General features: G+C 41.0%; 1 long non-coding RNA gene across 3 annotated transcripts in view; it reads left to right on the top strand.

Moving 5' to 3' along the window:
- The window catches only part of LOC134481528 (uncharacterized), a 174,870-nt gene that overhangs the window by 111,121 nt on the left and 37,152 nt on the right, over positions 1-26,597 (top strand). For 2 of the 3 annotated variants that reach the window (XR_015635591.1, XR_015635590.1), the window contains exons 1-2: positions 5,568-5,624; positions 5,886-5,988. This is a non-coding gene — a long non-coding RNA (uncharacterized LOC134481528). Of the gene's footprint in view, positions 1-5,567; positions 5,625-5,885; positions 5,989-26,597 lie in introns of those variants that run through there. The other variant, XR_015635592.1, reaches the window with a different exon arrangement.

Here is a 26,597-nt window from a genome sequence, read left to right as displayed (position 1 = left end):
TCCTACTTTTTATCTTACTGAAACTTTGAGTAAGGTCAGTATGTAATAACCATGCCAACAGTTGAATGCTGCTGTTGTTGAGAGGTAGCGAGCCACCAGAGATGTCTACTCAGTTGTGAACTTGAGCCAATAGAAACCTTCATTAGCTGGCCAGCAACTACACTGAGTGTTTGGGATCCAAGTCTAGCCCTGAACCTTTCTCAGGGTGAGCTTTTAATTACTAATACGTATCCTGGGTTGACACACCTCAATTAGCAAGAATAATTAGCCAGAAATGGAACTAAAGAAGCTAAAGGTAAGATTTGCACACCTAGGGACTTTCCCAGAACTGTGCACTTAGATGGATTAGGCTTTGGATTTTGTTTTGACAGGTGGTATTGCCACGTCCTGGCTCCCATGGCCTGAATGGCGTTCCCAGAATGGCGTTAGTTGTACTAAGGCTGGGGGCCTGCTGTTATGTTGTCTTAAAAAATTTCTGTTGTTACAGAAAAATAAAAAATGAAAAATAAAAAGTGAAAAACAAAAAGCAAAGAGGTCCCCCAAAACCCCAAAACTCGAAACCCAACAAAAAAACAAACAAAACAAAAAAACCCAGATGATAAATGGTGGCACGTGCGCTTAATCCCAGAACTAGGGAGGTAGAGGCAGACAGATCTCTATGAGTTCTAGGCCAGTCTGGACAACAAAACAAGTTCCAGGATCAATAGCTAGGGCTGTTGCAAAGAGAAACCCCATCTTGAAATAATAAAAAAAGAAAGAAAGAAAGAAATAGTATGTTTCTTTTGCATTAAACCTCATCAGCTTTTAGAACTCAGGTAGAAAGCAGCTAGTTTTTTTTTCTTTTTTGGTCAGAATATTACAAATGTCCTATAACCAAATTCTTATTCTCCTCTGAAACCTCAATGGGTTAACTGTCTTCGTCTCTCTTGTCATCCTGGCTATCCGCACACCCATTAGAATGGCGGTTGCGCTCTGTTAACACTGTTCTAGGACGTCTCTCCCTATAGCTTCAAGCTCTTCCACAAGCCTCCTGCAAAACAGCGCTAAGGACTTATAACCACATGGTCAGATTTATCACGGCAACTGCCCTACTTCTCAGAACCAATTTTTTTGTATCAACTACTTTTAAAGTTGGTGCAACAAACACGGTTGAAGGAAAGAAGGTTTTGTTTTAGCTGACACTCTGGGTGTAGTCATCACAATGGAGATGGCAGGGAGCAGAGAATATCCTTACTGCCATGAGCCTTCAATCACATCTAGGATAGAGGAGATAGGGACAAATATTCATCACTATACAGAACGTGCGGATGTCAGATGTTAATAAGTGCCATTGGGTGGAAAAAGGAAAAGAGAGAGAAAACTGATAAAATAAATTGAAATAGTAATGCATATTAATTCGTGTTTTCATTACTATCCTCACTGAATGGATGAGCAAACCAGAGGCTAAAAGTACGTCCAAGAATACAGACTTTGTAAGAGGCAGAATTGAGATGTGCATCTTCCAGAGGTTGGTTCCACGTTCATGCATTCCTTGTGCCTCACACACCTGACTCCTTCACTCGACTGCTGGAGTTTCCTGCACAGACTCAGCTCAGCTAGAGTCTTCCCTTTGCCCATCCTCTTTTGTTTCTCTGCCCTTAACAGCAAAAGCCACTTGAGAGGATACACGAGTGTCCAGTGGTGCTGGCGCTGAATGCTGGCTGTGTTATCTTAAATGTGGACCCAGCCACAAGGACCTTCTCCTCCTTGGGCACTTGAGGTGGGGGCTTTGTTGATGAAAATAGACTTATTGTGGCTAATATGGGTCACAGGTGGCAAAGGGCAGGGACTGACAAAGAGTTGAACTGGATTCCATTAGCACTCAAAACATTGTGCTCAATGAATAGCCATTGCTATAGGGCATGCTGGGGCGTGTGAGGACTGCTCTTTAAAGTACCCCGTATTGCCCCACTGGAATACTGTATTTAATGTCAACTTGGTCTGACCTTTAGTTTTGGTGGCATTTGCTAATTCTATGAAAGCAGCCATTTCTTAACTTCCCTGAAGCTTAATAGGAAAGCAGACCGTTCGTTAAACCTAGCTTAGCAGATGCAGAGTCCGAAGGCTTGAGAGTATTTCCCCTACAACCGGGAACAGATATAGAATGACCTTCTATATTTTAGCTTCTTTAAAGTTCTGACACCAAGAAAATCAAAAGAAAGTGGCCTTTGACAGTAGGTTAATATATCAGCTTGACATCCTAGGAATCTAATGGAAGCCAACTCTGGTAGAGTAGGCTGGACTCTTTAGAGAATAGAGAATATTCTCAGGTTACAGGTTTTCAGAATTCCCAGTCACTCACTGATAGCCATTTGGTAGATTAGTGTCTATTTGTCCCAGTCGCACTCATTAGTAGCTTAAAACACACTGATTCTTTGTCCTTGTAGTTAGGCACAAGTCCAGGATAGTTTGGCTGGATTCTCTGTTTAGATGTTTAAAATGCCAAGCTGAGATGCTGGCCAGGAAGAACTCTCATTTGGGTGTTCTCGGGCAGAGCTTGTTCCTAGGCTTGCTCAGGTGGTCGGCAGAATTTACTCCCTTGAACGTGACAGTTTCCTTCCAAACCATGAGATGTTTCCACTCCCTGACTTAATGGCTTCTTCCAAGGCTAGCACTGGACTCTCATTACTCTTCCTAATGCCTACTTCTCCTAGAGGGCTCATGTAATCAGTTTGGGTCCACAGGTATAATGAGCTGTCTCCCTGCCCTGTTCTATGATAACAAGAAGTTTGTAAAGTTACTTTTGCTGTATAATTGACAGTTGTAGGTTCTGGTGTTTAGGAAATCAAACTCTTGGAGAGTAGACATCTGTCTCTCATATTTGTATCTTTCAGGATTCTGTAAGGAGTATCACTGTGGGCACTTTGAAAGCTAAAAGAATAATATAGATAATAAGAATAATATAGGTTCAAGGAAAGAAAGATTTTAGAGGTAATAATACAGATGTTGTTGTTAGAGCCAACAATTTTGTATGAGAATGGATGCTTCGAACTATGATTTTGTTAGTATTATGGTATCACCTATAAGAACATCTACCCATTCATTCTTTTTACAATATTTATTAAGTGCTTTCTATGTGTGACACTATTCCAAATTCTAAGATTATAACCATATAGTGTTGACAAAAGTCCGTGTTCTCATATAGCCACAGTCCAGGACTTGGAAACATAAATAAATATATAACATAATAGCAAATAGAAAGTATTATGAAGGAGAATAAAGGGGATGAAAGGGAATGTTCTGATGGAGTAGAAGTTGAATGCATCTTTTTTTATTACATTGTGAGTGTGTGTGTGTGTGTGTGTGTGTGTGTGTGTGTGTGTGTGTGCGCGCATGCGCCCATATGTGAGAAGTTATCAGGAGACAACCTGTGGGAGAGAGTTCTTGCCTACAGTGTTGGTCCTGGGGATTCAACACAAGTTCTCAAGTTGACAGCAAAGGACTTTACTAACTGAGCTATTTCACTGTCCATAGATTGCATCAGAAATATGGTTCGTCAAAGCCTCACTGGGAAGGTGACACGTCAGCAGTAGAACCTTGAAAGGGAGTTAATGTAGATGTTATTTGTAGCTATAGAAGTTCACCATGCAGAGCCGGTTTCTGATAGGTTTCTTGGCCATGAGTTTGGATGAATTCCCAGTGGGAGCACATTTAGGTGTAGAGTAGAAAGAGCTCAGAAGCTTGATGTGGTGGTACCTGTGTGCAAAGCACAGCACCAAGGAGGCTAAGGAAGGCAGACTTCAAGTTGGGCCTGGGATTTACTGTTAGTTTGAGACCATCTTGGGCTGCACTGTGAGAGTCCTTACCCCTAAAATAGAAAAGAGTTTAGGAATAAATCTTGAGCAACTATACAGCTGGAAGTCAAGGAAGGGAGGCTTATAAGCCAGGGAAAGGAAAGGTGCCCAGCTGTCAGGAGAGAAGTTTAAGTGTATCTGACAGTGTTTTTGAGTAGAGGACTTGTTCCAAGTAGAGTGCCAAATATTACTGATGGACCAATTAAGGTGAGAGCATATTAATTGAGCCCCAGATGCAACAATTAAAGACCTTTAGTTTCTATGTGATTAGAACCACAGAGAACAGGGAGGAAGGATGTGAAGACATCAGTAATATAGAACATTCAGGAATTTTGAAGAGGAACAAAGAAGGGATGAAATACCTGGAAGGAAATGTGAGTATGAGTGAACAGATAGTGTGCTCATGTGCTGACGATAGTGAAGAAGATGAGAGGGAGATACAGATAAGCAAGAGAAAGAATGGGCATTTATTTCCATGAGAGACACGAAGCTGCAGGATTTGGTGTTTTCCTCGTTCATCCATTTTGGTTACTGGATGTAAAATGGAAATGTTTATTCTGTGATAGGCACATAAGATAGGGTTAGGTTTTATTTTATAGGAGCTTTGGTTAAGATCTTGCCTCAAGTCTCAGAAGAAATTTGGATTCTGGGGGCTATTATTAAAGTGTTACAACTTTTAAGACTGTGGGGACCTTTGAAGTTGAAATGAGTGCATCTGGCATTACAAGATGGCCATGAGTCTATGAGGACCATGAGTAGAAAGTTATGGTTTCAAAGTGATGTGCTGGGTGTCAGGTTGGCAAGAAGGTAGCACTGTTGTATTTAGTTTTGACTGTCAACTTGAGTGGATTTAGAATCACTATGGGAATAAGTCTCTGTGCATTTTTAAGAGGGATTATTTAGATCAGTTTTATTGAGGTGTAAAGACCCACTATAAATGTAGGCAGTACTATTCCATGGTCTAGAGTCCTGGGCCTCATGAGAAGGAGAAAGAGCTGAGAACAAACTTCTGTCATGATGGACTGTACCCTTGAAACCAAGTGCCGAAATAAACTCTTCTCTCCTTAAGCCGCTCTTCTCCAGTGTCTTGATGTAACAATGAGGCAAGTAACCAACACATCCTCTAGCCATTCTACAAGAAAGAGGTTTGAAGTCATGAGGAAGGGGAAAGGGTACTTGTCAGGTGTGCTTTGGGAGGTTTCCAAAAGCTTCCTGTAGGTATGCATTTCTGCCTAGATCTCATTGTGAAATCATGTGACATCATTTTACTTCAAATGATGAGGATTTATTTTGGATGGCACAATTCTGGGTTGGATTCCCTAGAATATGCTAATAGGAGATTACACATCAGGAGAGCATCTGTACTGTCGGTCAGTGTTACTCTACTTATCTGCTTTGCATTCTTATTTCTCCCTGGTTCACAGCGTTTCATGTCTTAGAGTTCGATCCTCCATTATGTTCACTAACTGCTAAGACCTGGAGACCAAGAGATAATTTATTGTGTTGTGTGCACAATAAAATGAGAGAGAACTTTGGAGGCAGATAGCCTTGGCTTCAGACCCAAGCTTCATAACCTACTGGCTCAATAAATTTGAGTAGTTGCTTAAACCCTCTGGCCTTATGTTGCCTACTGAATGGTGAAATTAAACTCAATTTACAAGGTTGTAGAGAATGAAATGAGATGTCCCTCACCACCTTAATTGACATGCACATATTCCCAGCACATCTGTGATCCTTTTTTCTAGGTGACCCAGCTGACAGAGAGGTCCAAGGAATCTTCAGATGACCAAGGTGGGCATTTCCTGGATACTAGCTATTGTACATACCATTTCCTTTCCTAATACAAGACAGACTTCTGTTGGGTTACATCATCTTTCCCTCAGTGTGTAATGTGATTAGCAACTTCTCCTGCCCCTTCACAACTCTAGGAACCGTGTGTGTGTGTGTGTGTGTGTGTGTGTGTGTGTGATATTTTTTATGTGCTCAGGTTCCTGTCAAGAATTTGATTATTATTACAATAATTGATTAAGTAACTGACTTAATGTGTTCTAGAGAAACAATAATTCTGAGGTGAGCATTTCTTGGGAGAAGCCGCACCCAATGCTACTGAGAATGGAGGAGACAGGTGACTGATCTGCTATGGCAGCTTTGACAGGTTAGTATCAAGTTGATGACAGTGAACCCGAGCATTGAAGTGTTTTTGACTGTCATCATTAGGTATGTCCCATTCTCTACCTCTTATCACCGAAACCCCTTCCTGTTTGAAGGCTTACTTGTTCTCCCAGCAGAGAAGTGATCTCCACCAGGGCTGCATGGTTTGTCTTTGCTTTGATGGTTTTGTTAGGCTCTGAACCTGTACTGAAGATTTATTGTTTTTGAACTTCCAAATATCTATCTATGTGGCTCAAAGACCTTGATTTGGTGTTCTAAGAGCTATGATGGAGAAGTCGCCTGCTTCAACTTGCTACTATGAAAGGAAGGAAGGAGAAAGTAAGGAAGGAGGGAGAAAACTAAGTTTTATTTTGTTGTGTACTGGCTTCTTGCCATGAATTGAGCTTCTGCAAGCATTCTGGGTCGAGGTTAAAAGCATGGGTTTGAATCTCAGCCCAGGCACTTATTAGCATCGTGACCTCGGACAAATCGCTTAACCTCTTCAAGTGTGCTTTTAATTGGAAAAGTAAACAAAGCAGTGTTGAGCCTTGTATCACAGGCCTACAAACCTAGCTGCTAGGGAGGTTGAAACAGAAGGATCACAAGTTCAAGATTTAGTTGGACTATCAAATGAATTCAAACTCAGTCTAGGCAATTTATTGAGAGGGCCTGTCTCAAAATAGAAGGGGCTGCAGTTATAGCTCAGTGGTAGAGTACTTACCTTGCATGTGCAAGGTCCTGGGTTCAAACCCTAGACACACACACAAGGAAGACTTACTCAGAAAATTGGAATATACATATTTAGAATAGTCTGTAATTTAGTAATGATTCAATAAATGTTGATCATGATTCTAATTAAGTTCCTGAGGAAAATGCTTATACAAGGAAACTCCTTCATGCATGTTGAGTATTGGCATTATTATTATTATTATTATTATTATTATTATTATTTTAAATTGATTTTATTTTTATTGCAGCTTTGGGTTTGCTACAAAATTGAGTGGAAGACACAAAGTTTATACACCCCTGCTTCTGTATGTGCACGCCTCTCCCAGAGTCAGCACCCCTTTGCCAGAGTAGTACATCACATATATCTTACACAAGTATTTCCCCAAGTCTGTGACTTGTCTTTTCATTCTCTTATAATGCCTTTTGCAGATAAAGAGTTTAAACTTCTAATGAAGGGCAGATTGTTAATTATTTCTTTTATGAACTGTGCCTTTAGTGGTATATTTTTAAAAGTTTTTCTTATCATACCTAAGATCATCTAGATTTCTCTTTCATTTTATCTTCTAAAGATTTCACAACTTTTTATTCTAATTATGATCCCAAATACATTCTTTTTTAAAAAAAATAAAGTAGGTTCCTTATGTAACATACTATTTTCAAATTTATGATGACAATCTGTGTCTTTTCAATGGTGTGTTTAGGACATGGTGTGTAAATGATCCTTGATGGGAGTTGGAGAGATAGTTTAGCAACAGAGTCATTTACTGCTTTTTCAGAAGATCTGGATTCGGTTCCCAGGACCCACAGGTAGCTCTCAACTTTCTGTAACTCCAGTTCCAGGAGATTTGATGGCCCATTCTGGCCTCTGTGGGCATCACTGAACCCAGTGGTATACTTCCTTACATACATGCAGACAAAATGTTCATCCACAAAAAACTAAACAAATCTTTAAAATTATTATTGTTGCAGTTATTGTCTTAGGGTTTTACTGCTGTGAACAGACGCCATGACCAAAGCAACTTTTAGGAAAAACATTTATTAATGGGCACCTAATATAATATAAAAAGCAAATGTTACAAGTGCTCAGTCACAAAATATTAACATATAGCACAGTAACAGAGCAATTACTTGGGTTCACAAACCCAAGTTCAATTCCCATTATTCCCCTGACCCCACACACACACACACACACACACATGCACACACAGGTTTCTGAATGCTATAGTTGAGCAATTTAAAAAACATCATTAATGACTATTATAGTGTGCCAGCAAACTATTAAAAGATTACAAACATACATAAATTTTATCATGTGTTTTGAGTATCCAGTGCTTTTATAACTTGGAAAGGAAAGGAAAGCTAGGAACAAAGGAAATGAAAAGCCTTCAGTAGTGATGACTACGGTGTTACTACTCTAGAGACTTTTTCTTTTTAAAGAATGCCCAACAGAGGGGAGATGGAGCCTGAAGAAACCCCAGTTGAGGCAGGGGGCCACCACCTATCTTCAAAAACTTAAATCCAAAATCGTTCCTGTCTAAAGGAAATGCAGGGACAAAAATGGAGCAGACTGAAAGAAAGGCCACCCAGTGACTGGTCCAGCTTGGGATCCATCCCATGTGTGCACCCCAAATCCTGACACTATTGCTGAGGCCATGTTGTGCTTGAAGACAGAAGCCTGGTATGGCTGTCTTCAGGGAGGCCCTACCAGCATCTGACTGAGACAAGTGCAGATACTTCAAGCCAACCATTGAGGTTGGGAACCCATATGGAGGAGCTGGAGGAAGAACTGAAGGAGCTGAAAGGGATTGCAGCACCATAGGAAGAACAACAGTGTCAACTGACTGGGAACTCTCAGAGCTCCCAGAGACAAAGCCAAACACTGAGAAGCATTTGTGGGCTGATTCATGGCCCCAAAGCTGAGAACTGTCTTGTCTAGTCTCAGTGGGAGAGGATACCCTTAATCTGTGGAAGCGTGATGCCCCATGGAGAAAGCTTGATGCCCCATACTGATGTGGGTGAGGAGAGGGTAAGTGGGCTGGTTGGGGAGTACCCTCTTGGAGGCAGGGGCAAGGAGGTGAAGAACTCAGGGAGGAGGGACCAGAAAGTGGGGAAACTTTTGGGATATAAATAAATAAAATAATTCTTTTAAAGACCATTTAATTAGGACTGGCTTACAGGTTTAGTGGTTCAGTCAATTATCATCAAAGCAGGAGCATGGTAGTATCCAGGCAGGGAGGGATGCAGGAGCTGCTGAGAGTTCTATATCTATATCTGGAAGCTGCTAGCAGAATACTGACTTCTAGGCAGCTAGAATGAGGGTCTTAAAGCCCAAGCTCACAGTGACACACCAATTCTAACAAGGCCACACCTCCAAACAGTGCCACTCCCTGGGCCAAGCATATCCAAACCACGACATTCCACTCCCTGGCCCCCATAGGCTTGTTCAAACATAAGAGTTTATGGGGGCCATACCTAAACATAGCATAATACAAAATACATTTACTCCAAGTTCCAAAGTCTCCATAGTCTATAGCAGTCTCAACAATGTTAAAAGTCTAAAGCTCAAAGCCTCTTCTAAGAGTCATCCAATCACTTAATTGTAATTCTTAATGTAAGACAGGAAATCAGTTGGGAAAACTCCAAACTCTGCATCTCCATGACTGATGTGAAAGCAGTCTTCATATCTTTAACTCTTTTTTCATCTTTGTTCACTGCAACTAACTTCTTCCTCCTGGGCTGGTTCCACTTCCTATTAGCAGCTTTCCTCAGCAGATAACCCACCACTTTGGCATCTGGAACATCTTGGGGTCTCCAAGGCAACTTCAATGTTACAGCTTCTTGTTTCAGTGTCTGGGATCCACACATGATCTTCTGGGCTCCTGCTAAGGTCTGGTGTCACTTCTCCAGCTCTGCCCTCTGTAGCACTCTAAGCTCAGGTTGATCCACTCCACTGCACTGCTGCTGCTGCTCTTGGTGATCCAGCCCGTGGTACTGACATCTCCAATATGCCGTGGTCTTTCACTGCAATTAGGCTTCACCAATATCCTCTCATAGGCTCCCTTCATGGTGCTAAGCCGCAACTCCTTTGCATGACTCCTTCAGTCCTGGGCTGTCAACTACAATTGAAGCTGCACCTTCACCAATGACCTTCCATGCCCTCTCCGAGTGCTCTTCATGACTCCTTCATGCCTTCAAAACTAGTACCACCTGAGTAACTCTTACCCATTACCAAGTACAGCTGTAGCACAAGGTACAACCTTGGCTATCTCTGGAGCACAGCTTCTTTGTGCTCTTGGAAAACACTTCCTAGAAGATATCACCTCAGTGATGCTGGTCTCAATCATAGCTAATTTCTTAGCTCCATCTGACCAGCATCAATTGTCCCAGTAGTCCCTTCTATTTTTCACTCTAGAGTCAGAGCTACATGGCTGAAGCTGCCATGTTCTACTGCTTGCTGGGCCTGGAAAATGGTCCCCCTCTTTCTTTCTATTTTTTTCTTTTGAAACTGATCAATTTTAATGTGCTTATGGGAAACAGTTAAGTTTACCAGCAGGAATAAAAAACTAACATTTTACAGAATTTAAGTATCAAAGTACAATATATTTTCACAGAAACAAATAAATCACTACCACAGGATCACACTAATGAAAGGTTTATACATAAAGTTGTTTGCCGTTATGAAAACCAGTGGTAAAAATAATGTAACGTGTGCAGCTCATCCTTGTTAGATATTTTAATGTTTTTTATGGATTATGTTTGTGGGTTAAATTTTTTAATTGGATTTTTTAAATTTACATTTCAAATGTTATCCCCTTTCCCAGTTTTCTGTCCATAAACACCCTATCCCCTACCCCTCCCCCTGCTTCTATGAGGGTGTTCCCCTACCCATCCACTCACCCCTTCCCACCTCCCCACCCCAACATTCCTCTACCCTGGGACATCGAGCTTTGGCAGGACCAAGGGCTTCTCTCCCCTTTGATGCCCAACAAGGCCATCCTCTGCTACATATGCAGCTGGTGCCATGGGTCTGTCCATGTGTTCTCTTTGGATGGTGGTTTAGTCCCTGGGAGCTCTGGTTGGTTGGTATTGTTGTTCTTATGGGGTTGCAAACCCCTTCAGGTCCTTCAATCCTTTTTCTAACTCCTCCATTGGGTCCCCCTCTTTCTGTTACCAGTTTTCTGATTCCCTCTCTGCTTAAGTTTGGCTTTCCTGGAACTAACTCTATAGATTGCCCTTGAACTCAGAGATCTCTTTGATTTAGTCTCCTGGGATTAAACGAGTGTACTATCTTGCCTGGGCCTAAGCTTCATAGCCACTTTGCCTCAAGATCTCCATGCCAAGATCCAGTTTAGAAACTTGTGTCAGACTCAAGATCTGAATCACAAGTGAGCCCTCCAATTCTAGATTGTGGTTCATTCCAGATGTAGTCAAGTTTACAACCAGGAATAGTCATTCCAGTTAGAGTAATATTTATCATAATTGTTAATAATTTCTGCTTGCACCCTTGTTCTTTATTCCCATTTAAAAATGTGTTTTATATTTTCTGACTTTTGTAATTTTAATGGGATAGGGTATTTAACTCTTCAGAGTTTATATGATTTGATTTCCTCCCCCTTTTTTGAATATAAATTGTACTTCTTTGAAAATTTTATTTAACTGTCCTATAGTTTGCAACTAACAGCTATAACTAATCCACTTGTACTTCCAAATAAAACACAGTTCATTTTGGACAAGGCTGTCATAGTAACAATTAATAACATTTATATATGTATATATATATATATAGTGTGTATGCTATACTCATCAAATATATTGTTGTTGATATTATTTTGTACAAACATGTTAGATTAATTAAAATCAGGAAAGTACATTTTTCTTTTTCATTTAGTTCTTCCCCAGTGCTTTCTTTTTCTTCAAATAGAACCAGATTTCTAATAGATTCAAATAGATTTCTAATCTATTTAATTTGTATTCTCTCTGAAAATTATCTTTTAACATTTCTTATTGGCTAGATATAATTCTTATCTAGAAATATTTTCACCCATAACTTTCTTTGAGATACCTGTTGTCTTTGGTTTTCTGCAGGTTGACAATGGTGGTATGAGCAGTGGAGTTTTGTCTCACTGGGTGTTCTCTGAACTTCCTGGATCTGTGATTTTGTATCTGACAATGATATGGGGGGGTTGGGTCATTTTGCTTCAAATCTTGCATCTGTTCCTTCTGACATTTCTGTTATGTGGGTGTTACTCATACTATAGCTATCTGACCATTCTGGAATGCTCTGCTCTCCCTTTCTTTGCTCTCCCTTTACTTTTCTGCTGAAGGCATTTCTACTGGCATATTTGCAAGCTGAGATACATTTTCCAGTTGTGTCCGGCGTAATAATAAGCCCTTCAAATGCGCCTTTAACTCTCATTACAAAGCCATTGATCTCTAACACGCTTTTTTTTAAGTCTTAGAATTTCCACCTCTCTGCTTAAATTACCCATTTATTATTATATTCATTATAATATACCAATTATAACTCATAGCATATCTATCACAATTTAAAGGTTATAATTACTTCTGATATTTCAATATTCCTGCCATATTTAGCTCTAGCTCTGATACTTGTTAAGCCTTTTAATATTCTCTGAGCTTTTTTTTTCCATTTTGATATACCTAATAATTTTTCTATAGTGTCAGGACAAGATGATCTGTGTAAGAGAAACTGTGATTAGTAAGCTTTTGGTGCTAGGGAAATGACTCAGTGTGTAGAACATTTGTGCATAAGGCATGCAAATCTGGACCTAGTCACTTGTGTCTGTAATCCCAATGCTCTTACTATGAGACAGGAGGGGAGACAGAAGAATCCTTAGAGACTCACAGGTCAGCTAGCCTGGTAAATGCGGTGAACAGCAGAAACCCTGTCTCAAACAAGGTGCAAGATGAAGACCAACATCTGAGGTTTTTATCTGACCTCTGTATACACACCAGAAATGTGTCCATACAAACACACATACACACATGCGCGCACACACACACACACACACACTCACCACAGACATACACATGCACGCTCATTATACACACACACATACCTTTTGACTCCCACAATAAGCCTTCAGTATTGAGTATTAAGGTATGGAGGAAAGGAAAGATTCTATGTACTAGGATGGCCTCACTCTTTTAGTGATCCTGTGCTCTTGCACTATGAATCACATACTTGCTTCTCAAGTGTCCTTCTCCTTAAATGGTTCAGGAGGACTGCGCTGGGATAGAGCTGGGCACTCCTATCTCTCTAGTCCAGGATCTCTACTCAAATCCTAATGGGTTAGGCCCTGGGAGAGCTTCTTTTGAGACCAGGCTCCTTTAAGAGAGAATGTTCTGGAACACTTCAAATTGACTACATTTTCACTCTGTGTGACATTAATGCAAAGGAATTTGTGTTTTCCCCCCCTCTGATCTTCAGCATGTCCATCTGGTCAACCTCTTAGAGAAAGTTCACTAGAGGCAAGATCTTTTATGAATATACCCCTTCACCCTTGGAGGTTTGTTTCTGAGACTTTCCTATACTCTGGTCCCCCGGAACGTGAGTTGTAATTCTGGCTCTCCTCCCCTATAACTGTTCCCAGGGAGGTTTCTGCGTTTGTGTGTGTGTGTGTGTGTGTGTGTGTGTGTGTGTGTGTGTGTGTGTGTGTTTGGTTTCCTCAATTGCACTTTTCTGAATTTGCTTGTCTTTCCAATTTTAAGAGCAGTCGTTAGCCTCATGAGCTCATTTCTCTGATGAACCTAAGAATCATCAGTTTTTAAAGCTTGTTCAGTTTTTTTCCTTGTTGTTAATATTGAGTGGTGATTTCCAAAGCCCTTCTGTGTCAGGCCAGAAACCCAAAGAACCCATTACTTATGTAATTCTCACCACAGTCCTTAAGGTGAATGCTGTTAGGGATTTTTTAACAAAATAAGAAAGAAGGCCATGGCAGGCAGGGAACTTGTCCAAGGTCATTTGGCTTGGGAATGGGAGAAATGAGATCAAATTCATCTGGTAGCCCCAAGGATGCTACCACACCAACAGACCCTCCCCCTTCAGTGTAGCCATCCCTGGCTTCTGGTTGATTTGGTAAAATGTGTACCAGTACATAATTTGAAGCTCTTTAAATTAAAGATAAAGGTGTTTTGACCTAGCTTTCTCAATGAGTAGGTTGAGTAGGGAGATTCAGTCTTGGTCACTAAGTAAATTTTCACCTAATTCCTTTGTAACCCATTCTTTAGGGGAGGGAAAGAGAGCAAAGAGTAAGATGTGCTTGTCATATTCCATATTATCCGTGTCAACCAAATTATTTAGAATGGCACAGTTCAAAAGAGGAAAACAAAATGTTATGTGCAAGCTGTTGGCATGCACATAATTCTCATTAATCTTGGCAAAGTGAAAAATGGACTCAGAGCTGTAAGCTAGAGTTACAGCTCAGTCCTGGCTTTGCCTATGTCTACACACAAACCTGTTTCCTCAAATAACTAATAGTCACTTTCTTACATTGTCATCATTCAAATAGGTCTGTAACCAAGTCAAGGGAGCTTAGCAATCCCTTTAGCAACAGTCACAGTTTTTAGGAACTCTATGGGAATAGTTATTCAGCCTACTACAGAGTTATAGAATAAAGGTAAAGGCACTTGATTTGAGGGTCTTGAGGGATGAGGAAGGATTGTTCTGGCAATTTTTTCTGCTGAAAGGATATGTTCAATGGCGCCTTCTGTTATAGGATTAGTAAGACTTAGGAATTGTGTTCTGGATAAAGGCAGAATTGAAGCTGGATAGGGCAAGCCAGGCCAGGCCACAAAGAGTCCTGTATTTTAGACCAAGAAGTTTGAATCTTTTATTAGAAAACCCCTCATTTCACAAGAATGCAGCAGGCTGATGATTTGGTCCAGTGGAGGGATGGTAAGGTCTCAATGTTAGTAGAGACACTGGCATTCATCAGTGATGAAGAGCTATTGATGTTAGGGGACACCAACCCATGTGGTATGTTCATAACCTCTAGCTGGCCCAACTTCTCTGAAGTTAGTTGGATAATGACTAAGCTTCTTGAAACCTCTAGTTTTCTACTATCCAATGGATTCCTGACATCACTGTTAGCTTGCATCTCTAAAACAAGGCTAGCCACGCCATTGTCTGCATAGCTGTGAAAGACTCCCCAATACCTTCAAGATGCCCATGACCTCTTCCATTCAGAGTGTGATCCCTTCTTTGGTCTCACTCTTACATTTTTCTTGGTCATTGTTCCCAGTGAAATCATCATAGCTCAGCCAACTACTGAGCCATAAATGTTTCCTTTCCCAGAAGTCTTTATACCTTTATAGAAGCCCAGGTCACCTCTGCCATCTTTTTATTCCCTTCGAAGTACTTCATAGGTCCCCTGGCTTGTTAGTTTTACCTCAACCACATCATCCAATATGATTCAGTAATTTTTAGTATGAGAGTAATGGGGGTGAGATGCTATACAAGATCTGTTGGTCTTCAAACTTTACTGCCTCTATTTATCCTCCTTGTCCTCCAAGTTCAGCTTGATCCTTTTATTACCCTTCACCCTTAAGTGCAGGTGGAAACCATGAATGAGATGGGACATTACTTCCATAAATTGGTAATGAATCAGTTGAATGAATTACAGTTTTATTAGATGGGCCTGACGTCATCAAAGGTGCATTTAAAACAATTGAGACACTTCTTTTCTAGTCTTCACAAAGAAAGGATTCTGGATGTGAGAATCACTGGGAGGGAGAAAGAGTATGCAAGCAATTCCTAGAAGCTGAGGGCAGCCCCTGGCAGCCATCCTGCAAGGGAATAAAGACATTAATCATAGAGTCTTACAAAATTGAATCCTACTTACCAAGGCAGGAACTTGAAGGAGAATCTGGAACTCCAGGGGAATAAATGCCCCCCCCAATGTTTTTATTGATTTCTAGGCAGAGTAGGAAACCTCACTCATTTATGTCTGGACTTTCAGTCTTGAATAAACAATCAGTAGATACTACTTGAGGGGGCTAAATTTTGGACATTTTGTTTACTGACAATAGAGAACTATTATAAATAATTGTCACTGTCTCTTCCCACCGATAGACCTCTAAGATCCTTATCCAAACCCATCCTTGCCTCAGCTCTGGTCACCAGGAGGACCAGAGAGGACATCAAGCCTCAAAGTTGTTATAATCTTTGTCTACCGAATACCTTCTGGTTTAGAGTTACATAACCAAAAGTGATCATTCTAGAAGAAGTTGTTCTTTAATAAAATCTTGTGCCAAAAGAACTTGCTGAAGTCATCATCACAGAAGCAATGCTGATATGCTACGTAAGGAAGGAGCTGGGTTTTGCGCTGGCAAACATTTCATTGTGTTTGGGAGTGAATGGCAGGTGGGTGTTAGGCGAGATCTGTTGGTCCTCAAACTTTGCTTTCCCTGATTATCCTCCCAGATCTCCAAGCTCAGTTTGATGCTTTTATTATCCTTCACTCTTGAGTGAGGGTAGAATGCACAAATAAGACAGGACAGCACTTCTGTAATTTGATAATGAATCCGTTGATTCATGCATGGCTAAGAGTGAGATAGGGAGCAGGAGGAGAAACTCTGGGGGAGACAGTGGAGATCATTACACATTGTTTGCAGAATGTGTCCCCAGGCAGCAGCAGCAGCAGCAGCAGCAGCAGCAGCAGCAGCAGCAGCAGCAGCAGCAGCAGCAGCAGCAGCATCGACATTTGGGAACTTTTTAGAAATGTGAACTCTTGGGCCCCATCCCAAAGTACCAGCTCAGAAACTGTGTTCTAAACAGCCTTCCAGGTGATTCTGCTGCACAATAACTCTGAAACCACTGACACAGACAAATCATCACTGGTTATACAAATAGCAGAGAGCAGAATTTGCTGAGGGAAGCCATCTTTTTAAAAAAGGACGCGATGACAAAGGATGCAGGTCACATATAAAGCTCACACCTGCTCACAAGGTCAGCAATGCTGTGATGAGCCGTCCTTAGGCTATCACAGATGCCACACCGACTTGAAGGTCAGATACTATGATAGAAAGTGTCAGAGTCGTTCTGGGGTGAAGCTACCACTAATTGTTGTTCAGTAAATAAGGTTGTATCAAAAATTGGGACCAAAGATCATGTCCCTTGTTTGGGTCCTTCGTTGCAATCTTTTCCCCCAGGTGCTCCCGGATAAATCTACCCTCACTAAAGAGAAAGGAGAAATCTTCTCTAGTTAGAAACCTTGTTCTGAAGCAGTAGAACTATGGTGAGCAAGTGGGGAGTGCCTTGGCATGAGCAAAGGAACCACAGAGCAAAACAAAGTGCCATTCATGAGCCCAATTCTTCCTCTTCTGCCTTCTGCTTGGCAGCTGTGTTGAGTCTTCTGGATGGACCTAGCACTTCTGCTAGCCTAGGTAAAAGAATTGCCTGTCTCTTGAAGAGAGCCTAGGACAGAAACTTCTGCACTCCTAAAGGAATGTGGACATTAAAGAGAAACAATCAGCAGGGAAGCACACATCAACACATGGGTGATTTAAGGACTTCCCGGGCAGTGAAAGCCGCCTAACTAATTCCGAGGGTACAAGGCGCTTCTAGGTCTGGTCAACCAGACCTCAGTCCCTTCTGTACCATGCACTATTATACAGTTCTCGTTACCTCAGAAAGCGCAGATAATTAAAACAGTTTATGTTTGCTGTTTCCAAGAATCCCTCTTGCTATTTAAATGATTCATACACCCCGGGCTTAAAGAAGAAAATAACCTCATTGTTGTTTGCTCTGTCCAAGCTCTCAAGAGCTCGGCTTGTTATTTTGTTATCTGATAAAAACGAGTTTATCTCTAATTCTCTAATCTTTTCCATTGGGGAATTCTTATGGGATAATAAAAATTCCGTATTTAACCAGCAAAGAAACAGCTGCTCTTTTCCTTGCTTCTCCCTTTAGGGTGGGTGGGTGGGATATCTGCTGCCATATGCTAATATTCTTATGTCACGAGGCAGATAGGAGAAGATGGATGAGGTAAGGCCAGGGCAACCTCCTCTTATTACTGCAGAAGAACAGGGCTCATAAGTGGCACAGACACCGTGACATCCTACCTTCTTTAACTCCCTGTTGCTATATGGCCCTTGTTTTGCCTGCTCTCGGTGGCATGCTTCTGTTTACATGCAGAGCAATTCCACCACCACAAAAATCCCTCAAGACACTCTCTACCCCACCCACTTCCCTACTGTTCCTGAGCCCTGCGAACTTCAGGTCTCTTTCATGTCTCTGTGGTTTTGACATTTCAAGGATTTTACACGAAGGGAACCGTTCAGTATGGAGTGTTCTAGGATTGTCTTAAAAATCAGCGATTCATCCAAGTTGCGACATAATTTGATTAGGGTTTCATTGTAAGGGTAGGCCCGGTTTACTTACTAAAGAAGATCTGATTGTTTCCAAACATGGACTACAGGTTCTTGAGGGACGTGTGCATCCATTTGGGAGGAAAGAATGGAACAACTTCTGGGTTGAATGACACATGTGTTTTTAATTCCGTAAGAGCTCATCAAATCGTTTTCCAGAATACTTTTATAGCTTTGTGTTCTCACTAGGAGTACACGCGTGATTCAGCTTCTTTACATCCTCATACAACTTTGTGCTGACAACTATTTTGTGTGTGTGTGTGTGTGAGAGAGAGAGAGACAGAGACAGAGACAGAGAGACAGAGAGACAGAGAGAGAGAGTGCACATGTGCAAGCACACATACAAGCGAAGACCAGAGGTTGATGTCTAACTGCCGGCTAATAAACCACAGGGATCTTCGTGCCTTTGCTTTCCCAGCACTGGGATTATGAGGTCCCCTGTTGGGCATGGCTTTTTATGTGGTTGCTGGGGATCTATCGCACACCCACCATGGTTACATCACAAGTGTTTTACTAACTAAGCCATCTCCCCAGACCCGTCCCTTTTGAAAGTCATCCAGCAACCACGTACTGACAACACTTGGTGCTTTAATTGATGTTTTCCGATGACGAATGACACGGAGCTTCTTTTTACGTGTGTATCTGACATCCGTACATGCTTTTCAGTAAAACATCTAGCTATATGCATATATATATAATTTTTGTGATTATAATTTAATTATGACATTTCTCCCTTCCATTGCCCTCCTTTAAACCACCACATATACCCCTCCTACTCCCCTTGAAATTCATGGTCTGTTTTTTTTTTTTCAGTAATTGTTTTTGCATGCACATATGCATTTGTATATACACACATATACTCCTAAATATAACTTGTTGGGTTTGTATAATGCTACTTGTAGGTAGGTTTTCAGGACTGACCATTTGGCATTGGAAAACCAATTGATCTGCTCAACCTTGGGGAAAACCACCTCTCTGGCTCCCAGTTTTCTTTAGTTGCCTATAATTTTTGTGTGTGGGTGTAGGACCGAGGCCTCATGGGCTTTTTCTCTGACCCATTTGTCATGTTCATTGATATCACCTTGGTTCAGCTCGTGTCTGAACAGACATGTTGATGAGACCTCATGGGTGAAGCACCCGATGTTACTGTTACTAGAAGTCACAATCTCCCAGCAAATTCCCTTCTCCTCTGCCTCTTACAGTCTCTCTGCCTGTCTTCCACAATGCTCCTTGAGGCTTAGGAACAGGAGTGTTTCGTAGATGTAGCCACTGGGACTGAGCTCCACAACTCTGCATCATGATTAGTTGTGATTTTCTGTAGTAGTACACACACACACACACACACACACACACACACACCACACAACACACACATGTACCTGTATGCGCATACACACACATTTACACATTTTCTAATTAAATTGCTTGTTCTGGAGGTAAAATTTTTAAAAATTTTGTGAGCTCCTAGATATGGGTCCTTTGTCAGATGTGTGGTTTACACACGCTCCCTTCCAGACAGAGCTTGAAGTGGGACAACAGGAAGTTCCCAGAGCAGAGAAATGGGCCTGCAGCCAAGTTACAAAGACAAGGTTTTGAGAGTTGGGTAAGGCTGGACACTGTAACACACACAGGGCTTCAGTGTTATTACGCCTCTGAAGGTGCAGAGAAACCCTGTGAAATGCTATATTTCAATTTTAGAAATGAAAGAAAATAACCAAGTCTCTGAAAAATTATTTAACTTTCTCAGGGGCATAGCTAAATTTGAACTTTGAAAAGTATCCACTCCAATAATGGATTTATTCACGGTTCTCATTCGGAGACTGACCCGCGTGTCCTCTCTCTGGAGTACAACCAGCCGGTTCCTTCCTTGCTCGCTGCCAGGTAGTTCCCATCAGCACATTTCAAGATCCATGGGCGCTTATTAAGCCGCTTCTGTCTGTCTGCTTAGAAGTAGAACCGGGACGAGGGAAGCTGGAGGGACGAGGGAAATGAACTGACCTTTAAAAGAAACAAGGCCTTCGATGACTGGGCGCAGAAATCTTTCTACTCTCCGGTGTTTTGTGGTGGCCAATCAGAAAACACCAATCTGTTCTTCTGTGTTCTAGGAGCAAACCTGTCTCCGTTCTTTTTCATGACGCCCATGATGCTAGTGGAGGGTTATTTATTTACCTGCAGCTGTTAGAACTTTCCATCCTGTTCCTCCTACCCCGTCTTGACAAAAATGAACATTCTCTCTGTTGGAGCATCCTAAGCAGAACCATCTCTTTGTTCCCTCATGTTTTCTGTCTTTGGCGTGTTCCATGGTGACTCAAGCAGGATTACACCTCACTTTAAAAAATATTAAAATAATAATAGTTACGTTAATAATTATTAATGTACTTAATACATTTTAACATATAAATTTTACAAATATATTCATGTAGATATAAATGTATAAATAAAAATATTAAAAATAAAATATAATTACAGTAACTTGCTCCTCTTTCATTTTTCCAATTCCTGCTTCCCCTTGCTTCATCTCAAAATCATGGCCTTTTTTCCTTTAGTTATTATTATTACTTATCTACACATAGATATTACACCCAAACACACAAATATAACCTGCTCAGTCTGCTAAGTGTTGTTCATGATTTCAGGACTGACCTCTTGGCATTGTATAACCCATCAGGGCCCTCCCTTTGAGTCCTCATGCACTCCCTGTAGGGTAGCATAAATTCTCAGAGCAATGTGTGGTCCCTTCCTCACTTAGGTCTCACGGAGGCAATGGTGGCCCCAGTTCCTGGTCCTGCACTCTGCCTGGGCTCCTGTCTATTGGTGGCATAGTGAACATTTGATTTTACCCCTTTTTGAGTATGTACTTGACATCCGGTACTGGCTTTCCTTGGGTTTGTGGCTAGCAAATCAATTTCATCAGTGACTAGATGGATAAAAATGTAAAAGACATTTGATATAATAAAAAAATATAAGCAGATATTGTCCTTGTTGGAAGAAAGGTGAGAAATAAGCTGGTGTATTAGTCTTTTCAGGTTGTGTGTGTGCCCAGTTTGAAGTCAAAACAGTCAGGAATTTGTGCCCACTATGAACAGAACAGATCTTTCATGTAAAGTTTAGATTTGTATTTTGTATTGTGCTTGACTCCTGGTGAACACTTTTAAATTGTAGTGCATGTGTGCGTGTGCGCACACGCTTACTGTCTATATTTTGGGGAGACCTTTACCTCTTATTGTTTTAGTATGTAATATTTTCCTACTTCATGTTGGTATTGCCATATTAGATTCTGAATTTTCCAGATAGATCTCTAGTCAGAACAACTTAGTGCTTACATAAATTAAAATTTCTGGGAATCAGGGACTTCAACTTTAAATAGCCTCAATATGAGGAAAAATTCTGCTGTGTTAGCCAACTCAGAGATATATCAAGAGTTAAAGGAGGTCTTCGGCAAATAAGACTAGTTTAAATAATTTTGGATTAGCCCGACTGAACTTGGGGAACCTGGTTGAGGAGCTGGTGAAAGGACAGGAAGAGCAGAGAGGGGTTGCAACCCCATAGGAAGAACAATGTAGGCTGGCCACACCATCCTGTGCTCCCAAGGACTAAACCACCAACCAAGGAAGGTACAGGGAAGAATCCATGGCTCCAGATAATATGTAACAGAGGACAGCCTTGACTGACATCAGTGGAAGGGGAGGCCCTTGGTCCTGTGGAGGTTTGATGCCTCAGTGTAGGGGGATGCTGGAGCAGTGGGGCAGGAGTGGGTGGGTGGGTGAGTGGAGGAGCGCCTTAGTAGAGGCAAATGGGAGGAGGGCAGATGTGGGATGGGGAGTGTTGTGAAGTGGTAACTGGGAAGTGGGATATCATTTGAGATGCAAACAAATGGAATGAATAATCAAAAAATAGTTTTGGATTGATAAAAATTTAAGTTACTAACATCACATTAGAAATTTGCCTATTTACTTTACTTGCATCTGGTCTTTAAGTTTCTATAGGCTTACTGTCCAGACAAACTGGCATGATTTCTAATTAATGTTCAAGATCATTAAAACATATTTGTATTTAACCAAATTGAATCATTAATCTGAAAAAAATTTACTCACTAGGTTTTATACTATGAGAACTTGAAGGTAGTTTTAAAGGCCTCTGAATAGCTCGAGGCCTGACATTGCTGTTAAGTTAAACTAATTCAGAGATATCTGTTATATATTTGCGGTATTTCTATAGAAGACAGAGTACAGAAATATTCATCAGTAGTAATAATTTTAGGTTTGCCCATTACTTGCCCATTCTGCAGAGTGGTTGTGGACTTTGACTGTGATGAGGAATAGGTTCATTCTCTTGCCAGTTTGAAGCACTGTGTCGTTAGAGACGTGGCTGTAGAAAGCTGGGAGCTTGGCTGATCTGAAAAACGCTGATGTGTGATAGACCATTCTCAGTTATCTGATTCCCAAATTTCTCTAAGGAATAGAGATTACTGTGGTTAAAAGTTACAATCAATACATGTGAATGAGCTTCCAGTAGGAGCAATATTGGCAGAGGAACAATGTTTTATGCAAAGTAGGCAGAGTGGGTTTTCTTTAATGAAAACAGAGAGCAGTTTTACCCCGAACTAAAACGATTGGATGCTGTAGAATGAGGGAGCAGAGCAGGATCAAGGCTGAATACACAGAACCGTGTGACAATTTGGGGAATGTTATAAGTACATATTGTATTATTTACTGTTGACAAAACTAGGATGTGATGGGCTTACTTAAGATTTCAGGAAGAGCTTTAATATCAAATATTAATCCGATGCAAATAAAACCTTAGTTCCCACTTCTACTAAAACAACAATTCTTTTCTTGGATTATCAGTCTCCTTTTGATACAAAGTTATAAAATAATTTTCTTACCCTCATGTAATCTGCTTAGATATCAAAGACTTTGCATCTGAACAGAATAACCAATAGGTTATGTCAGTTTTATGGTATTTCTGATGATTTAAGCAAATATGTTTTCTCACTTAGGAAAGGGGTAAAAAAATATCTATGCAAAAATGTCTTCTATGCTTATTTCTTCAATAGTAAGATTCCATCCTTCAGGCACCTCAAAATCCATTTTTTTTTCCTCTTAGGTATTCAAATCTCCTAACAACCTTTGATTTTTGCCTTTCTAAAATCAAATCATGAACGCTATCTTTTGCAGCTAGAACTGTATTTGTGGTTCTTTAGGAGGCCCTTGAAGAGCACAGCAGATTTGTTCTCTGTGAAGGAGAGTTGTTAGAGAAAGATAAGGTCGTTATAGGTGTTAGTTAGGTTTGATGCATTGCAGAGCTGTCAAACAGATGGAGGCTTAACCTTCTGAAGCCAGGTGTCTCAGGGTTTTATTGCTGTAAACAGACGCCATGAGCACAGCAACTCTTACAGAGGAAAGCATTTAATTGGGGCTGGCTTACGGTTTCAGAGGTTTAGTCCACTATCAGCGTGGTGGGAAACATGGCAGTGTGCAGGCAGCCATTGCGCTGGAGAAGATGAGAGTTCTAACATCTTGATCCACAGGCAGTAGAAGGAGATTGTATGTCAGACTGGGTGTTGCTTGAGTGTATAAGACCTCAAAGCCTGCCCCCATAATGACACAGTTCCTCCAACAAGGCAACGCCTCCTAATAGTGCAACTCAAGCATATGGGTCTACCGGTGTGGGGAGGGGCATTCCTAATCAAAGCCATGCACCAGGTTTCCATGGCTGACCTTAGCAACACGAATGCCTGACAATCATACACTGGTTGGGATTCCCTTCCTATGTATATCACTTTTCTTCATTGGAGTCTTGGTAGTATTTTGCCTGATTTTAAACATGTCAGTCTACTTCCTGCTACTATGATATAACACCCGTGATTAACAACTTATAAGGAAGAAAGGTTAAATTGGCTCACAGTGTTGGAGCTTTCAGTCCATGGTTACATGGTCCAGATACTTTGAGGCTAATGACTGCAGAGTATAACCTGGTAAGCACACTTGGCAAGAAGGCTCACTCCTCTGTGGTGGCAGGAAGCAAAAGGCAAGAAGAGAAGGGGCTGGGGTTACATTCCTTTTAATATCATAGCTTTCAAAGACCTAACTTTCCCCATTAGATCTTTCCCTAAATCTTCCGCATCTCCTTAGAGGGGAACAGGCTAGAGACTGTCTTTAACACACAAGCTTCTGGAGGACAGTTTAGGCTCTAAACTTCAGATTCAAAGTAGGTTAATACAGCAATAGTGCACAGAACAATTCCGGATGTTTTAAAAATAGTATTTGCTGCAATTTTTTATTTTTAAATTGTATTTATATGTAGACATGCTCATCCCCATGTCCCCCCTTTTGTGTGTGTATACATGTGTGTGAGGGTCTGGTCAGGCCAGAATAGGGTTCCCTGGAGCTGAAGTCCCTGGTAGTGTTAACCGTCTGATGTGGGTGCTAGAAACCAAATTCTATTTCACTGCAAGAGCATCATGTGCCCTTAACAGCTCTAACCCTAAGATGAGTTTATTTGGTTTAAATCTAGCATCTTCTAGGCTTGGGATTTTTTTTCAAGTAGTTTATTTTTCAGCCTATGGAATTTTATTTAACATGTTGAGTATTTAGGGCCCATCCCTAGATTATTGAATCCCCTTGCTTATGTTTACTTTACGTTTCTGATATGGCTTTGGTATTTAATAACATGGTTGACATCTTTGTGATATATTATATGTCTGATTTATTATATTATATCAGAGAGTCATGTGTAACATATGTAATATCAGATATGCTATATATATGTGATTTATAATATATTAAACTTGGAGTCATAAACTTGAAGACAAAAGACTATTTACCCTAATTTTTAAAATTAAGTGTAGCAACTATTATTCTTTGAAAATAGGGTTAATCACTATATTTATAGGCACTTTGTTTAAACTTTTGGAGAGTTTACATTTATTCAGCCTCCTAGTGAAGCTTGTACTCACCAGTTTCTAGACCGGATGCCCACCCAGCCTCCGGCGTCCTGTCTCTCCTTCCTAGTGGCAGTATTAAAGATACACACTGATGTGCTGGGCATTTCACATTGGTACTGGGAATCTAAACTCAGGGTCTCATGCTCACATAGTGAGCATTTTACCCATCGAGGTTTACCCCTGGTCCCTCCAGACACAGTTTCTTTGTGGGCAACTTTTCATCAGATTATCCATTTTTAAAATTCTAGGTGAATGAAACATAAGAAAACTGTCTTGTCTTTTAGCGACTTTAATGTTTGGCACCCCCATGCCTGATTAAAAATGGACTCTGACCAAGTTGTCAGTATATACCAAAATTTCAATCTCCAGTCTCTGGCTACCATCCTTAACATTACCTTTCTCTTCTAATTTGTTGAACGTGATTCTCCCTTGAGTTAAAAGCTGGCTGTCTGGATCCCTATCCAAACTCAAGGCTATCTCATAGCCGGTCCTTTACCCTGAAATCTGACGCCAGACAGCTTGATCTAAGCCATGAAGGGTCATGTCTAAACTGAGGAAGTCTAGGAAGATGCTGAGATCATGCTTAGTTCAGGTAACCGAGACAGTGGCTAACACTCCTCCCAGAGCCAACACCCAAGCCAAAGAGCCTTAAAAGAAAGTCGAAGAGCGTGGCCAACCGCCAGCCCTTTCTCCAGTATAACCCTTCACACCAGTTCTTGCCTTACTCATCTGTTTTGAAGATGTCTGAACTCCAGACCAACTGACCTTTGCTAACAACCACTCTCCTCAGATGCTTCAGCCAGTCATACATAAACATCGCTAACAGGAGCATGTAGAAGGGTGCGTTATGGGCTTCCCTTCCCGCTCACGAGGGTGGTCAGCTCTCCTGAGCTATCCAGGGATTAATGAGATTTGTCTTGAACAAAACTGACAGTCTTGAATTTTTGCTCAGCAACGTGCTACCTGGGAATTTCGACTATTGAGAACTCTTCTGCTATTACTCTGTGACCCAGGATCTCCTAAACACGGAGGCCTACACTGTGTGGTTGCATGTCCCAAGGTACAGTCACCACCGTCCTTCTGTAGGACTCCAATCAGACTCATAGATAAATAGTTCCCATGTTAACTTGTGTATTATGTAAAACTACAGCTGTCTGTCTGTCCTTCCCTGTTTTTTTTTTTTTGTTTTTGTTTTTTGTGGGACATGGGGGTGTTCCTCACTGAGGAATAGTTTCCTTTTTGCAATAACGTTTCCTTAGCTTTCAGGATACGGTTTTGTCTCCTATACCTTTTATTCTCCTCATTTCTGTGGTGGAATCCTTTCAACTTCTTTCTTCTCTGAGCCTCATTTCCTTATCATCTGAGGATTATTACCTCCACTTCTAAGTGGTGTGAGGATTAAGTCAGATAATGCTGAGAGAGAGCCCGAGGACCAGTAAGTGCTCCACTGACATTAGTTATCCCTCTTAGATAAAGTCCTCCTAATGTAGTAGGCAGTAAGAGTGGGAACTGGTTTAAAGCGGGAGAATCAATGAGGAAATGCCCCT

This window comes from Rattus norvegicus, chromosome 13 (assembly GCF_021556685.1).
Source record: "Rattus norvegicus strain SHRSP/BbbUtx chromosome 13, alternate assembly SHRSP_T2T, whole genome shotgun sequence".
NCBI lineage: Eukaryota > Metazoa > Chordata > Mammalia > Rodentia > Muridae > Rattus > Rattus norvegicus.
This window is presented reverse-complemented; position numbering and strand designations above follow the sequence as displayed.